Source organism: Saccopteryx bilineata, chromosome 3, assembly GCF_036850765.1.
Source record: "Saccopteryx bilineata isolate mSacBil1 chromosome 3, mSacBil1_pri_phased_curated, whole genome shotgun sequence".
NCBI classification, from domain to species: Eukaryota; Metazoa; Chordata; class Mammalia; order Chiroptera; family Emballonuridae; genus Saccopteryx; species Saccopteryx bilineata.
In genome coordinates, this window is record NC_089492.1 from 112,427,839 (window position 1) to 112,445,008 (window position 17,170).

The window sequence follows — 17,170 nt, forward strand, 5'->3', positions numbered from 1 at the left end:
TATAATTTCATTTCTGGTCATTCCTTTCTTAGGCCAAAGTGAACAACTGGGTAGACTGCTTAAAATTCTGCCTCCTGGGAATATTTCCCTTCACTACTTTCCTTCAAAATGTCCCAGAAAGGGGCTGTAGCACTGTAGCTGTCTACTTCTGGGTAATGCTTTCATATTCTACAGAACAATCTATCAATATAAACCGGGTCTGAGTCTTCTCTTCCTCTGTCAACTGATTATAGGGAGTTCTCCATTAAGCCATAGGTGTAGGCTGGGAAGAGAAGGCAGTGTAGCAGGAGGAAGGGCCATGGATATTTGAGCTGCTTCTTCATGTAACTAACTTATACCTTTAAGCCATATCATATATCATATCAGATATATATATATATCACTTCCACTTGATAATAAAGTGCTTCTGTGTATGCCCAAATTTATGGCTTGGTGGATCAGATAACTCTCAGTTCTTGATGAGAAGCTCATGTCAAATCTTAACTTGGTGGCCCATGGTTAAGCATTAAGGCTCAGTAGCAAGCCAAGAGTTGTTCCTCAAAGGAGAGTAGTTATTTGTGGTGGATGGCAAGGCTTTGCTCCAAAAGCCTAAGGCCTTGCACTGTGTTTTCCCTATATGGGCTTGCCAAAGGCTCTGCACAGCATTCCTATCTGCCACTGCCACTTCAAGCACCATTGGATCTACTGGATCATGTGACCCAAGTGGCAGAGCAGCTTGTGCAGCCAGGCTTGTCCTGTTGCACAGCCTTCTCTTATTCTGGTTCCCACTCAAAACTAGCAGTTTAGGTCATTTAGTAAATGGGCTGGTAACACACCCAAATGAGGGCTAGGTTGCCTCCAAAATCCAAAAAGGCCCATAGGTATTGTGCCTTTTTTCATTGTTGTTACAGAGAGGGCCAGAGTCAACAACATATCTTTCACTTTACAAGTGCTTTCTTGACATGTCCCATACCACTAAGCCCTCTAGATATTTCACTGAGATAGAAGCCCCCAAATTTTTACCAATTTAGTAATTGCTCCTTCTTGCTTTCTAGATTCTATCAGTCTAATGTCATTAGTGTAATAAACCAATGTGATATCTCGAGGAAGGGAAAGGTGAATCAATATCTCCAAACCTATGTTATGACATAGGGTTAGAGAGTCAATATACCTCCCAGGTAGGACAGTGAAGATGTATTGCTGGCTTGACTAGCTGAAAGCAAACTTCTTCTGGTGGTCCCCCACTGACAGATATGGAGATAAAAAGCATTTGCCTAGTCAGTAGCTGTATACCAGGTGCTAGGGAATGTGTTAATTTGCTCGAGCAATGAAACCACATCTGATATAGCAGCTGCAATTAGAGTCATTACCTCTTTGAGCTTACGATAGCCCACTGTTATTCTTCAAAACCCATCTGTGTTCTGCAAATACCAAATAGGTGAGTTGAATGGGGATGTGATGGGAACCACCAATACTGCTTGCTTCAAGTCTTTCATGAAGGCACTCATCTCTGTAATATCTCCAGGAATTAGACATAGCGTTTAGTTTACTATTTTTCTAGGTAGAGGTAGTTTTAGTGGCTTCCATTTAGCCTTTCCAACTATAATACCCAATTATGGTCAGGGAACCAATGTGGGAATTCTGCCAGCTGCTGAGGATATCTATTTCAATTGTGCATTCTGAAACTGAAGAAATAACCACAGGACAGACAAGTCCATGGCTCACTGTGAGACTGATCTGAGCTAAAATTCCATTGATCATCCCTGTTCTGATTGGTGGACCACAGTGACATTTTGGAATTAGGGTTAATTCAGAGCCAGTGTGCAGTAGTCCCCTGAAAGTCTCATTATTTCCTTTTCCCAATACACCATTACCCTAGTCAAAGGCCATATAGATGGCTTTGGGGGTGGCTGGGAGAAAAATTAACAGTATATATTTTTGGCAATATACTGGGGTCCTTCTCCAAGGGGATCCAAACTCCCCCTTCCTTTTAAAGGGTTCTGGGTTTGTAAAATGTCTCAAGTCTGGGTATAACTAAGGGTCATGACTCTCTCTCTATTTGTGATCAGGTTAGGCATTTGCTCACTTGTCTCAGAACTTTTCTGTTTATATAGATAAGTAAAAATTTAATAGGCTTCCTATCCATTTCATGTCTAAGAACACCATGATCCATTAGCCAATACCATAGGTCCGCAGGAGTCAGGCTATCTGAATACCACTTTAATTCTGCCTTCTACAATAACCACGCCCAACTTGCTTTTGGTGGTTGAATGGTATCACTTGGCCCACCACCTGGGGATCAGATTATCTCCTCACATTTAGGTTTCCTAATTCAGTGACTGCAGTTCTCACTGTTAAAGTCTAGTCTACAGAGAAAAGTGATCACCAAGCTCTTGAAGGATCTTAGGATCCCTCATGAATTTATTTCTATAGTCACAGTGAAAGGTATGTCTCTGAACTCTCCCAGGGTGGGTAAGTCTAAAATGACAAATGCATTCTGGTAGTCCAGTCTCTAAGTCTTTGAATTTCTTCCTCTACATTAAACCAAAGCAAGCTTGGCACTTCTAACTTACTCACTGTGGACTACCTTTGGTCCACGTTTTAGGCAACTAACCAAACACACTGCTAACCCTTTCTCACTCGCCAAGCTGTAATGGTAAATGCAGAATCTCTATTTAGTGAACCCATATTGAGAAATTTGGCCTGATTCAGCTTTATGTTCCTTTTACCATTATCCTTCACTCTTACTATCCATTCCCAAATATATTCCAATATATTCCCTGGATTTCTGTCTGTATAAGTTAGAAAACTGAAGTAGTTCTTTTGAAGTGCCATGCACCTCTTCATAGATCACACTCTGTGCCTCACTTTCAGGGGCCTGCTGGGGCTTGTGTCTGGTTACAGATCTAGAAACAAAGAGCAGTGGTAGGAGCGGGTCTCGAGGAGACAGTGTTGTCTTGCATGGAAACTGCCACGGTGGAGGCCATGAGAGTTTCTTCAGTCAGTGCGGGGTTAATTACCTCCAATAAGGGTGAAGGGATGTTGAAGAGGCCACTCCCAAGGGCAAGGAAGGCTCCTCAGAAATTAGGGGATCAAGCCCCGCCCCCACCTCATTAGGGTCTTCCCACACATCCCCTTTCCAACTGTCAGGATCCTACTCCAATCAATCCAGCCCAAGAGTTGAATATTGGTTTAGAGCTCAGGGAATAATTAAGGCTAAAGATATGAATTTGTGATTTATTATCACATAGATATAGTATTTAAAGATATAGGACTCAATACCAAACCCTCTATGCCCTCAGGAGAGACTAGATTAAAAAAAAATGCCTGAGAACCTAATTAGGAAAGTTTCTAAACATTCATATTCAGGTATGCACTGCTGCCCCTGAAAGAAGAATTGAAATGATGACTTCCAGTACCAACAACTCATTTTTTAAACAATTACGAAGAGCCTACTGTGCGCCAGGAAGTCTTCTAGGTGCTAGGGATACAACAGTGAGCACTACACAGTCCCAGCCCTCCAGGTATTTACGTTACTGGTGAGGAAGACAGATAATAAACCAAACAACTATACAACCAAATGTCAAGTAGTGATAGGTACCATGAAGAAAAATAAAGCTGGGTGAGGAGATAGAAAGTGGTAAATTGAAGGGATTTTTTTTTTTTTCTTTTTTTTTTTTCATTTTTCTGAAGCTGGAAACGGGGAGAGACAGTCAGACAGACTCCCGCATGCGCCCGACCGGGATCCACCCGGCACGCCCACCAGGGGCGACGCTCTGCCCACCAGGGGGCGATGCTCTGCCCATCCTGGGCGTCGCCATATTGCGACCAGAGCCACTCTAGCGCCTGAGGCAGAGGCCACAGAGCCATCCCCAGCGCCCGGGCCATCTCTGCTCCAATGGAGCCCCGGCTGCGGGAGGGGAAGAGAGAGACAGAGAGGAAAGCGCGGCGGAGGGGTGGAGAAGCAAATGGGCGCTTCTCCTGTGTGCCCTGGCCGGGAATCGAACCCGGGTCCTCCGCACGCTAGGCCGACGCTCTACCGCTGAGCCAACCGGCCAGGGCCTGAAGGGATTATTTTAAGTTAAGTAGATGGGGATGGTGTTTCTGCAAAAGAGTAGGAAGTTGGAGTGAGAGAACTAACTGTGAACGTCTGGAGAATGGAGCAGAGTATGAAAGCAAGGAAGAGTGTGTAGGGTCTTCAGAGAGAGAAGGAAGGAGAGAGAGGCTTAGTCTTTTTTCCCTTGGGGAAATATATTCAGCTATGAAATAGGCTATGAAAAAATATGTATGATATGTATTGAATATAGTAATGGTAACTTACTGTTTATTAAATTTATTTTAAAAGTATACACAAAAGTTGTATCACCACTTGTATATAATAATGTTCAATATATGTCAAAGAATATCTATTTTAGGATTGTTATTCCTCTAAAAACTCTTGATTTTACACAAAATATTATAAATTGGTTTGTAGTCTGCTCCCTTAACTGGTATGTAGTCGGCTCCCTTAATTAGCTCCATTAGGGGAGTAATTTTGCTCACTGCTGTACCACAAGTGCTTAGAAGAATAGCTGGAACATAATAGGTGTTCAATAAATATTTGATAAATGGGTTAGTAAGCAAAGAAAAATGAGCATGCTCATCAATACACCTTGACCCTTCAACTAGAAAATGCTGAAAATACTGATGAATTTATGTTAGTAGAAAGTAGAGTTTAACTAACTTGTTATCTTTTATACTAAGTGTGTTGTAGAACTTTTCTCTTGTAACATTATATTTAGTGGTAATAATGGGAAATAATCTCTATTTAAATAGGAATACCTGTTCAAACTCCATAAACTCTTTTTTAAATTTTTATTTATTTATTCATTTTTTAGAGAGGAGAGGGAGAGACAGAGGGAGAGAGAGAGAGAGAGAGAGGAGAGACAGAGAGAGAGAAGGGGGGAGGAGCTGGAAGCATCAACTCCCATATGTGCCTTGACCAGGCAAGCCCAGGGCTTCGAACCGGCGACCTCAGCATTTCCAGGTCGACGCTTTATCCACTGCGCCACCACAGGTCAGGCAAACTCCATAAACTCTTAAGTAAAAAAAGAAAAAAAGGTAAGCAAAGAAAAATATCTACTCATTTTCCTTCCAAATTATAAAAATGACCAGCAGCTTTTAGGTTGTTTTATTCAGAAATAAATTTAGCAAGGAAAGTACAAGTGTGTTATAGGCATGAACACGGAACCATATTAACTTCTCTGGTTTCAGTGATAAACTTATGAGTGGCAGGCTAATGATAGGTATTTTAGTAGATTGGGACCACCTTTCTTAGAAAATTTCTCTTTAGGGTTAAATTAAGAGTGCTTCTTTCATTTTATAACCATAAACACATCACAACAAATCTAACTTGAGGTGCTTACTGATGCTAGTTTAGATGCTGAAGGTAATGCATTAGGAACTGATGGTGACCGACTCTTATCCAATCAGTTCCTGATGCAGTATCTGCGACATCAAAAACTCTGTAATCATTATTTTCAGTCTTATTTCCAAATGTGGCAACTTTGTTCCATTTTGTTTCTACCTGGGAAATTTTCAATTAGGTAACTCTTTTAAACATGTCCCTTGATAAATCAATTTGAAGTCACACTAATAGATCATTTCCCAAATTTACCAAGAAAAACATTGTAAATCTAATGTGTGTAACAGTCACTTAGCATAATCATTAATTTCATGGCAAACTAGTGTAGAAAAGTATTCTTTTTTAGGTTTCCTTAAGCTACTCATTCCTATTTTTTTAATGATAATTTTAAAAATATTAAAATCCTAAGGTATATATGAATGAGACAGTCTGATCATTTGATTTAAGATTCATTAATTAAGATAAACTGCATGTACATTTCAAGATATGTTTATCATGTCTCTTTAACTATACTAGAATTCGAGCTCACTGAAATGAGAAGGTTAGAATTAGAATTAGCAGATATAGGAGAAACATGACACCAAGGAGAATGTAATGGCTATACATGTAACCTCAAGAATGTTACTGGTTTCCTACCTTATCAATCATTTTGCAGGTCAGCTTTTGATGATCTTAGTAGATAATTTTAATTAATCCTCTAGAATCCCCCAAATATAGAATGAAAGAAGGCCTCCAGTATTACTTAGCAAATTTATCCTTCTGCCCAATGGATGGGACATTCTGGACAGAAAAAATAGAAAGTGGGTAGGGGATTTGCAAGTAGAGTAGAGGTGGAGCTGAATGGTGGAGATCACAAAATGGTGGGGACTGGAGAGTCCACTCCTTGATTGCTTTCTGTCTGTCTTTATTTATCTGGATTCCAAATAGGACTGGTTATTGAGGTTTCTTCATATTTTGGTGAAATTTTGGACTACATTAAAGAACATCAGGGATATAATTTTCAGGTTATTCTCTCTCTTTTTTAAATAGAGTTCTTATCTATGATAAAGTAGATTATCAGGGCTGTTGAACAGATATTTCTTAAGGTTTATATGCTTTTTATTCAGAATATTTAGGTAAGCCAAAGGATTTGTAATCAGAATGATATTGGGGACCCTAAAGACCTCTCTGTTGGAGAAAGAACACTAGGAGAAGAACCCAAAAAGTCAGCCTGTCTTGATATTCCCCTATAGCTCTCATGGTCTCTCTGTAGCTGTAAGTTTTAGTTTTTACACTAGATTTAACAGATTAGGGGAGTGAGTTAACAACCCTAACAATGTCTGGGAAATTGCTTGGTATCCTGTCATTCTGTGGGTAGGAGGAATGTAATAACGAAATAAAAGCAGGTGAAGGATGGGGTCCTTCCAGATTTGATTGTTTCAAGTATGCTTTGTGTGATCTTCTCTAAGTGGTATCATTTATCAAAAGTAATGGGACAAGAGTCTGACTGCCCACATGTCAAGATTCTAGGCTTCCATTGACTATTTGGAGTGCCTAGTATAAGACTGCTACAAGTTTTGAAAGTCCGGAGCACTGGAGTAGGGTGGCTGGGATGGTTAGATAAGGGAATATCATCTTTCATTACAAACTTATGCAGAGAAGACAGATTCCTGGAGATGAGTAAAAGGTTCTACACAGGCCAGTGGTTATCAAACTTGTGTATGCAGCAGAAATATCCAGAGGGCTTGTTAAAATATAGATTGCTGAGACATACACGCAGAGTTTCTGATTTAGTAAATCTGGGATGGGGCCCAAGAATTTGCATTTTTAACAAGTTCTTTGGTGATGTAGTCCAGAAACTATAATTTGAGAACTACTGCTCTAGTCTGTTCTGAAGCTATGTGGACTATTGGAAACTAGTGATCTTAAATGGGACTATGATAAGTGAGTGTCATGATCTAGAAAGAAAAAGGCCAGAACCAAGCACTCACAGAAGTTCAAGTCCTACTACTTACTGGAGTGCAGGAATGTTGCTTGTTAGACATGATTAATTTACTACAGAACTTTTAGGAGTACATGCAATGTCCGCTTTTCAATTGTTTTCACCCTAGAAAAATCATAAAATAGAAACTCTGCCGTTCTCTGGATTACTTGGGTTTGGAAATATAGCTAGGATGCCTGTTAATAGTGCAAAAGGGCAGCAAGGGAAGACAGCTCAGAGATAGGCCTCATAAAACCTGGGAATTCTAAACCCCAGGGCACGATTTTGAGCAATCTTTGGAGCACTGCATAGACTAAGGGCATCCTCCAGTAACTGAGGTGTCCATAACAGCATTTAAGTGGAGGATCATGCTTTTCAGAGTATCTCCCTGAGGTTTCTCTGAAGAGATTCTTCTGGTATAGTCCATTCCAGGTAACAAGACTGTCAGACAATGAGGGGGCAGCCATATGTGATCCTCGAGTTGATTGAACTCTCTTCTCCCAAGATTTTCACCATAACTTCTATCATTCTTCAAATCTCTATCTTACCTTCAGCCTAGGTAAGGTCTCCCCAATCTTTGCTCATAGAAGTTAACCACCTCTAATTACAATGGAGATATTTACATGATTGGCTTAACCAACTAACTCCTCCACTAGACTGAGGGCAGGATGGTTTGTTCACAGCTACATACCCAATATGGAGCCTGGTACCTCATTGGCATTACATTCTTACTGAGTGAGAAATGAAAAGCATCTATATTTTTGAAGGAGCAGAACCTAAAAAAGCTAGAGTTTCTTTTTGGTCAAGTGTAGCACCTTCCTCGTCCTTACCCACTTTCGACCACTGTGTTCACTGCTAGTAGAGTGTGTGGCACAGGTGCAGTAAGTTTTAAGAATATGAGTTAAATAATGCCATGTAATGAGAAGTTTGGCCTTAGAGTATTACCCAGAAAAGTGGGTATCTGATAGGGTTAACAAACTTGAGGGGTTCGACTGAGTCTATAACTAGGAAATTTTTATTTAACTCTGCTTTACCTTAATGGGAGACAGTTTTGGCTTGGATGGGATAGACGGCTTTAGAGTTCATGGAGACTTTGTAATGATTCCTGAAAGCATAACCCATTTTTGTTTTATTGTGTTTTGTTGCTATTTTGATTTTTTTTTAATTGAGGCAAGAGAAAGGAAATTTGCCAAAGGAAGACAATGATGGTCCTTTCTGAGCATTCAACAACTGTTCGTTCTCCAGTAGTGGAGTATGGGGAGAATCACAGAAAGTCCTCATGTGGATGTCCACAGAAAACTGATGTTGTGAGCCTGAGGCTATTTTATAGCTTTTATGTGGGTGCTGCTAGAATGTCTCCAGCTGCTTTGACCCTCAGTGACTTCATAGGCTTTCTTGGTGGCAAATGGAACTTTGGCCTGATTTGAACCTGCCTACGTTTCTTCTCACATCCCTTCAGATGTTGAAGATGATAAAGTCCTGTGGTGGTACAGAATGACCACCTACCTGCTCTCAAGTTGGGGCTTCCTCACAGCGCAAGGCTCCCTGCAGCAGCTGAAGGGCTGAGTCAGCCTCCTGAGCTAGCAGACCCCCCCCCCCCAGCACTAGCTGTCTAATAGGGCTGGAAATCTTAACGTTTTAGGCCAGGACTGAAATATTGTTTTCCAGCACTAAGGAGGCTCATTCAAGAATTGTTGGAAGAAATAAGCTCAAGTGGAGACCTTTGTTCAATTGGGGAACTGACAAGTGATATGCAAAACCAGGAAATCAGCAGAGAAACCATTTGAGCTCTGGACCTCTGCCACCCTGGTAGGCGCCAGAGCTGTGTGGTGGTGGGACATTTTGGGGCTAGAAGTCTATAGCAGGGGAGGAAACCAGGGATGCTTAGAAGATACTCAGTACAAGCTCTGAGCCCCACAGGCTGATGCGAAATACATTCTAGGACACCAGGTGAGGACAGAATTAGGGATCATCTAAAGAAGCAGTTTTGGACTGCCCTTTGCATGAGACCTCAAAGAGCCAAAAGCTGTGGGGGGTACATGATCACTGTGGCTCCTAAGGGCAAATCCAAGTCCTAGCCTGGAGATGAGGTTGATATGAACAATGCTCAGAGCCTTAGTGATTTGGGATCTATGCTCAGACAGGAACATACAGGCTCGAGGATGAGGAGAACATGGCTACTGGAACTGAGCAGAAATAGAATTCAGGTTTACAGCAATAGCTTAGGATCAGAGATTCAGCACATATCCAAGATGCAGGCCTGAAGACTGATAATAGGCTCTGCCTGCTTGCTCTGGGAGAGAGACCAGCTGCTTCCACTGCGACTGATGGCGTACTATGGTGTATGTGGAGAAGGAGTAACAAGTGCCACACTGCTGGTGACTGAGGCAGGGACTTAGTTCCCCAGCACCCAAATAAGGTCTCAGATAGTGAGCAAGACTGAGACTCACTGCTGAAAGGCTGGGGACTCCACCTTCAGTTAGGAGTGGCAGAAACTAACCCCATCTAACAACAGTAACTTGAATATCTCATTGGCAGAGATGTCAAATACTGCCCTTGCTTTGATGCTCATTACTACCAGGATGCAATTCTAGAATTTTAGATTCTACATGGCTGACAAGATAGGTGATTTTTCTCCCCCTTAATACAGCAACAAGGCCAATCAGTTGCCAAAAGTTGGGGCTCCTGATTCCTCAGCCAGTTTTCCTTTTGATCTTTCATACTGGTTTCCTTCTTGGGAGGAACCTGCCTGTCCTATGGTCTACACTCCAAAAGTTTAGTTGCAAAGAAGTTATTTGGAACTCATAATAACTATTTTTCTTTAGAAAACATTTAGAAATAATTAAGTTATGAGTAAATTTTATTTGATCTATTTTACATATAAGCAAGTCTTGCCACTTTTCTAATTAAAACTTTATACTTGTTTCTCAAATATTCACATTAAAACCCCAAATCCTTACTATGGTCCACCCAACTACCCCTCCAACCTCATTTCCTCCCAGTTTTTTTCTCATTCTATTCCACCCATAGTCTTCTTGTTGGACTCAGATACAGTGATCCTCACTTCTGGCTGCACATTAGAATCCCCGGGGTATCTCTAAAATTGTGATGTTAGGCCCACCCCCAGGCATTCTCATTTCATTCATCTGTAGTAGCTATACTATAGTCCTTGACATTGGCATCTTTAGAAACTCTCCTGGGGCCTGTATGTGTACACAGTACTATAGATGTTTACAAACAGCAACCATGCATTTACTGCACAAACAAGCATGGCGACAAGCACAGTTCCTGATGCGTAGCGTGTACTCAACAATTTAAAAAATGTTTCTGACCCTCTTGAATTGCATTCATTTCCTTACCTATTGGGAAAAAAATTTTTTTCTACACTGTTTGAAAAATTGTCACCAAATATTTGAATTGGAAATTTTTAATGTTTGAGAAAACAATGGTTATTTCAACTAATAGAAAGATATAGATGACATTTAGAAAGTTTCAGTGGCTTTAAAGGGTCTTAATAAACCCTGAGAATTAATATGAAGCCTTCTTCTTACCAGAGGTAAGTTATTTTTTGGCGTATACTTTAATATGTATCCAGTTAGTCTGTAAATAACTAGTCCTCAAACCGACCTCCTGCTACCCAACATCAATTTCTGGTAAGAAAACCTAATACATCATACTATATTAATATGCCTCAATGGCAGAAATGTAATTTAATCAGATAGAAACACAGGCTTGTCTTCCTAAAGACACCCAGGAAGCTATGTGCCATTCAAGACCTTTGAAATAGCATCTTTTAAATTTTTTGTTGTTAAATTTAATCAGACATTTAATTACAAATGTTCAGTATCTAATTTGTTTTGTGTTTCTGGGTGACTGAGGAAAAGAACAAGCCTTGATTTTTTTTTACCCCAAGGAATTACATTTGTTCTCATTATTCTTGCAGAATACAGTTTTCTACTCCTACTTCCAGAGTCACCAGAAATTAGTGGTGATCTTAGCTTGAACCACAGTTGATTCTAAATTTCAGTATCAATGAGGACAGTTGAATAGGAATCACTCACAGAAGCAATGTGGAAATAATCATTATGATAATCTAGGCAGTTGAAGTTTGAGGAGGGCCTGGCGGATCATCCTCATTTGGATTCCTTGGGATTTAACCTAGTAGCCCCTAATAAAAGAGTTAAGAGAAGCTTTCAGAAGAAAAAGATTTTAAATTCAGCTTCTAACACCCAAACTCCCATGGTTGCTATTTAAAAAAAAAACAAAACCATGTAGCACTGAAGGAGTACTTTAAATAGCATATGAATACATAATGGCAAATTACTTCCCGAGACCAGTTGCTTTTCTATCAACAGAGCTTCAGAACAAGACTTTACTAAGATTAAAAGAGGTTAAGCATGAAACAATAACCATAGCAGCTTTTGTTCCCTTGGTCATGAAACAGAAATTTGGTACTCTGATTTTGGTGGCCAAGCAAGTCTTTTGATCCATTAGGGCAAGGAAATTGCTCTGTTTAGCATAATCCCAGAGACAACTGTGGAGGATTGTACGAACATCTCACAGTTGCCAGCTGAGATTAAGCCAACTCACAGCCATCCAGGTTAGACCTGCAAGAAGAAAGTCATGTGAGCAGAGGCACACAAGTGTCTTGGTCAGAAGCATGTTGTTCACTGACTGTACCAGCTGAAGACCTGGCATTGAAGTATCATGTCTCCCTGCTTTCTTAATGAGACATTATCAAGCTATGTCTCCTGCTGAATTATTTTCACACATTTCTGTTATATGCATCATTGCATGTAATGCTGTAAAAGTATCATCTTTGCATTTAGAAAGGATTTGTTCTATTTAAACCTGCATAATAGAAATCACAATCAAGTAGAAGTATAGGTAAATGTAAAACCAATCACTTGAAAACCATTTTAAAGCCAACTTTATGAAGAATTTCAGAATACTAAAGTCATGCACCCTAAAATATATGCTTCCTAATTGCAAAAACTACCAATTATATAAACAAAAATAAATGATTATATACTCACCAAAGAGGCAAGTGTGACCATGAGGATTCAGGTCTCTACCTTTTATAGACAGCAGCGTCCATATCCTTCTCTTTGCCCATGATGCTTAATTACACCTAAGTAATTGAGCCATGAGTCTTATTCCCTTCAGTCCACTGGGTGTTGCTAGTCAATGGTAGGAATAAAGATTAAGAAAGGAGGGAAGAGGAAGTACATGCAGAGGTTCTCCATTATCTGTTCCAGGGAGTCAACTTTAGTGAGTAAAAGAAGCACCAGGGGAGGTTGTTACAAATGCAGATCCCCAGGACCCATGTTTAGATTTGGATTCAGTAGATTTGGTTTAGGGGCTTGAATTTGAATGTTGGTTGGGATTTCTCCTGCCTTCCTAGTTTCATTTTATACTAGACTATTTCCTCATCTACATTGCATATTCCAGCTATAACGAACCACTTGAAGTTGCAAGAATCCTGTGAGCTGTATTATGCTTTTGCTCAATCTTGGAATGGTTTCTGGTCCCTGTCTCCCTCCTCTAACACTCACACATGTACACAGGCACTCATACACACCTTGTGTGACTGACGTACATGATGAATCTAAGATGATATCAGATGCTGCTTTCTCTTCACTCTCCCTTCTCTGTGATCACATTCAACTTGTACTCTCTATTTTGGCACCTGTTATACACATGGTATTTTCTTGCTTACATGTTGTTTCCCTCATTAGACTGTGAACTTCTAAATGTAGGGACCATGCTTATTCATCTTTATAGTCTTAGCCATAAAATTCTCAGCATAGCATCTGGTATTGAATAAGTACTCAACAAAAATTTGTTGAACTAAATCAAATGTTTGTTGACACAGAGAATTATGGATTCCAGTTCATAACTTGTCCTTAAGTAACTGAGACTTGACCGAATTGGGATAGTGATAATTTGCTGAGTTAGAAAAATGGCTTTTCATGGAGGAAAAAAAACCCTCAGGCAGATATAAAGTTACAGAACAATTGAGAAGGAACAAGTGGATATAAACTTGTTTTTCATATGTGATCCTAAGTAAAAGATTTTATTTTGAAAAATAAAAATGTCTGCTCACTGGAATTTTATATTTAAACTATAGTTCTAAATTTATTTCTGGAGCCAAATTTCTTAGGATCAAAACTAAACAGACTTTATCCTAATGAGAAATAAGAGCCTGTCATTTCTCATGTCTTTTCTATCAAGGGGTGAGTATGAATCAAATGCCACTTCAAAGCAACATGCATGAAGGTTTATTTTTTCTTTCCTCTTAACCTTAGATTTGATTTTCCTTTCTCCCTAGAAAGTTTAATATTGAAAAGTGCTGTAATGAGATAGGAAGAATAAGGATGTAGTTCTTCTTTGCTCTACTGAAAAGCATTAGAAAAAGAAGATTATAAATGGAAATACTGTATATTGATGAAGAAGATGAGATAGCTGTGGGTGAACCCAAGACGTAGGATGTGTCATGCCTACAAATGAAGTGAGGAGGGCTCTGACAGCAAAGCACAGACTCATACTTTGCTGACTTGCCCACCTCACTGGGTTGTTGTGATGGGCACTTATTTAGTTATTGAATATAGTTTATTATGCCTCCAATAATGATTAAGACATTAATAGAAAGGGAGATTGAGCTCCAACTAGATTTGTACCTTTTCTACGTCAAGCTCACTAATGGTATATAGATGCACAGAAGGTTGCCTAATTATTGATAGTGAAATCATCACTGGTTGATGAAAGCAAAAAGGCTTAAACTTTGATCATTCAGAGGTTCAACATTATCATTTTACCAAGAAATTTGTTCAAATCAGGCATATTGTTACTTTTTTATGTCTTAGCTGTAGCTTTTCATAGGATTCATATTCATATTTTGTTTTCTTATAATTTTATTTATTTTGTCTCCTATTTCATTTATTTTAAAAATGTTTTATTAAATTTATAGGTATAACATTGGTTAATAAAGTTATATAGCTTTCAGCGCACATCATCTGTATATTGCATTGTGTGTTCACCAACCCAAGTTAAGTCTCATTCTATCATCATTTAGTTCCCATCTTCCCCTTTCTTACCTCCCTCACCCCCTTTCCCTCTTGCAACCCCCATATTGTTGTCTGTGCTTAGGAGGTTTTTTATTTGCTTAAAACTTCATCTTTCACCTGGACCTCCACCTCCTCTCCCTTCTGACAGCTGTCAATATGCTCTTTGTCTCTATGAGTCTGTTTCTATTTTGTTAGTTTATTTTGTTCATTAGATTTCACATGAAAGTGAAAATATATAGTACTTGTCTTACTCTGATTGGCTTATTTCACTTAGCATAATACTCTTCCAGTCCATCCATGGTATCACAAAAGGTAAGATTACCTCCTTTTTATGGCTGAGCAGTATTCCATTATGTAAATGTACACAACTTTTTTTATCCACTCATCTATTGATGGGCACTCAGGCTGTTTTAAAATCTTGACTACTGTAAATGATGCTGCAATGAACACAGGGGTGCGTGTATTCCTTCAAATTGGTGTTTTGGGTTTCTTTGGCTATATTCCCAGATAGTGCTAGAAGTCCTAGCCATAGCAATCAGATACAAAAAGAAATACAAAGCATCCAAGTTGGAAAGGAAGAAGAAAAGCTGTCATTATTTGCAGATGAATTGATATTATATAGAGAGAACCCTATAGATTCCACCAAAAAACTACTAGAACTGATAAATTAATTCAGTAAAGTAGCTGGATATAAAAGAAGTATCTAGAAATCAGTTGCATTTTTTATACACCAATAGTGAAGTATCAAAAAGGCAAAGAAAGAAAACAATCTCATTTACAATCACTTCAAAAAGAATAAAATACCTAGGAATAAATTTAACCAGGAATGTGAAAGACCTGTTCTTGGACAATTATAAGACAATGAAGAAAGAAATTGCAGAGGATACAAATAAGTGGAAGCATATATCGTGTTCATGGATAGGAGGAATTAACATCATTAAAATGTCCATACTACCCAAAGCAATCTGTAGAAACAATGCAATTCCTTTCAAGACACCAGTGGTCTGATGGGCATATACAAAGAAAAAGGAGAAAACTGATATAAAGTGGTTTTGGTAACAAAGTTATGCTAATGTGCTAGATAGTCTACAGACCAGATACAGTAGATTGAAAAAATAGTAGTAGAGTGAAGCATCGAGGAGTAAGCTATTTTTAATACTATCTATTTATTCTGTATAAATATTTTTGAAATTTTACCGAAGGAAAGGAGCCTTCTGTGGGCATTTTTGGGGGTATGGCAATGTATTCATTTGTGATCTTAGTTCTTTAGAGACTTTTTATAGATTTGTATTTGGATGTAACAAAAACAGGTCATTGGATCTGATCAGATTGTGGTGATTTTAATATATCCCTGAAAACCAGTGTTATTTATTCAAAGCAGGAATTATCTAGGTGTCTTCTGAAAACTTGGAAGATTATCCTTCCTGCTGCAAACTTGACTAAAGAACATAGCATAGGGTGTTGGGAAACACATGAGCTTTGGAATGAGGTAGACATGGTATAATTCCCAATTATACCACTTAACTAGCTGTGGACTTTATAGGAAATTATTTTTTCTTGGGGCCTCAGTTTCTGCATTGTTAATACTTATGCATGAGATTATTAAGAAATATAGTATGATATTTATTAGTATAGACACTCAATAAAATTAGTTTTATTACTTTTTAAATTTTGCTACCATCTGCTTTGGTTAACTCAATTATGTTTTCTTTTTATCAAATTTCCAACCTCGAGATTTTAGAAAAGATACCCAAACTCTAATTCTTATGCTATATCTTCTTTGTTATTTTTCTCCTTCTTAGAAATTTTTCATATATATACATCCATACTTTGAGTTACTGATTTTTTTTTAATTGATGTACAAGGGTATACTAGATGTTGATCAAGAGCTGTCTCTATTTATTCATTGAGGGGCTTCTGAGTTTAGATGATATTTATGGTTTCTCAGAACCACATGGTATCTTGAGTTGATATAAACTATATTTATAATTCAGTTTTCTCTTCTTTATGGATCCGAGCACTACCATTTAAGATATGTTTAGAAATCTTGTCCTCTCTTATCCTTTGAGTCTAAAATTCTGAAACAACTCAGGTCTTTGGGTATTCAAACTCACACAGGACCTTGAGTAATACTAATTTTGTTCCATTTAGATGTCTTTTGCAGCCCCTCTTTTGGAAATTGACTCAAAACAGAAGCAGACAATCTACAAAAACTATCTGAAAAGGTGCTGGTAGGTGAGACTTATAAGAACCTATTTAATGTGACTGTCTTCTAAGAAATTGGGATCAATTTCTTAGTTGTGGTGAAAACCTGAAGGTTCCCTCCCAAAACGTTCTGTCTTTGATTTTAGAGAGGGAGTCACTCTCCAAGCAATAACGTTTTTCAGTTCTGCTTCCTTTTCCTTGTCTTGTTGTTCTTTTGGGACTCTGAATCTCCCAAAGTTTGAAAGATAGCCAAAGATTATTTATTATTTTTGTTGCCTTGTAGGCATTCAGAAAATGTTTGGGTTTGAATTGGTTTCAATAAAATAGTTGGCTGGAGTTACAAATGAGCAATTTGGCCATGGTTTTGTTAAATACTCGTTTGAAGCTGAATTTTGGTAAAGCTTCCCTGGATACATCTATCTTTGTCAATGGATTTGTTTGTTTATTAAGTGCATATTTTCTGAATTTTTGTGAGAAGAGAGGGTCAGATAGAGGAGCATGAGGATTACAAGTGATTACGAATAGAGAAAGGGATTCGTGGAGAATGGTGTCTAG

At 38.7% G+C, this 17,170-nt stretch overlaps 1 long non-coding RNA gene across 4 annotated transcripts in view; it reads right to left on the reverse strand.

Annotated features, from left to right (window-relative positions):
* Positions 1-17,170, reverse strand: part of LOC136328700 (uncharacterized) — a 74,213-nt gene that overhangs the window by 11,430 nt on the left and 45,613 nt on the right. The window contains exon 5 of one of the 4 annotated variants that reach the window (XR_010730092.1): positions 11,405-11,511. The exons of the other annotated variants lie outside the window; for them this stretch is intronic. This is a non-coding gene — a long non-coding RNA (uncharacterized lncRNA). The remainder of the gene's footprint in view (positions 1-11,404; positions 11,512-17,170) is intronic. 4 annotated transcript variants of the gene reach the window in all.